The sequence below is a fragment of the Physeter macrocephalus genome, chromosome 20 (assembly GCF_002837175.3).
Source record: "Physeter macrocephalus isolate SW-GA chromosome 20, ASM283717v5, whole genome shotgun sequence".
Classification (NCBI taxonomy): domain Eukaryota; kingdom Metazoa; phylum Chordata; class Mammalia; order Artiodactyla; family Physeteridae; genus Physeter; species Physeter macrocephalus.
In genome coordinates this window covers 113,767,532-113,768,467 of record NC_041233.1, presented here as the reverse complement: position 1 = coordinate 113,768,467, position 936 = coordinate 113,767,532, and positions in this window count along the sequence as shown.

Sequence of the window (936 nt, the reverse complement as noted above, 5' to 3'; positions counted from 1 at the left end):
TTTTTTTTGTGTGTGTGTGTGTGTGGTACACGGGCCTCTCACTGTTGTGGCCTCTCCCGTTGCGGAGCACAGGCTCCGGACGCACAGGCTCAGAGGCCATGGCTCACGGGTCCACTGACTCCTCAGCATGTGGGATCTTCCCGGACCGGGGCACGAACCCGTGTCCCCTGCATCAGCAGGGGGATTCTCAACCACTGTGCCACCAGGGAAGCCCTCATTTAAAGCTTTTTAGCCTGGATTCTACCTTGTCTTTTGCAACTCTGTTTCCTTATTGTTTGCATTTGCTCTGTAATATCTATGCCCATCCCTTTATTTTCAGTTTTTCCAGTTCACTTTACTTTTGGGTGTGTCTCTTCTCTGCAGACTACTCTCAAATATGTTTTTTAATAGTTGACTTATGCTCATTTACATTTATAAATTATATATATTAAACTGAAGTGTAGTTGATTTACAATGTTATATTAGTTTCAGGTATACAAGAGTGATATGAATTTTATATTTTTGTTACACTTACTGTAGATTTTTGTTATGTTCACTGTGTTCCTTTCTCTATGTGCTCCTATTTATTTATTTGTGTTATTATATTTAGGAAGTTGTGCATTTTTGCTTTAGTGATTACCTTCATAATAATACCTTAATAATGACCTGAGTACTTTTTTCCCAGCTCAAACATCTGCTATGTGCTTTATCAAATTTAAATGATGTCTTATCGATACTTCTATGATCATTGATGAGCTTAATGTGTCTTCTCCTTCCCTTTTGTTTCAGTTATTTTGACATTGTCAGCCATACTCCCCTCTTGCCCACTTTTGATTTACTTCTACATCTACATTAAATATGGTCGGGGCTTCCCTGGTGGCGCAGTGGTTGAGAGTCCGCCTGCCGATGCAGGGGACACGGGTTCGTGCCCCGGTCCGGGAGGATCCCACGTGCCAC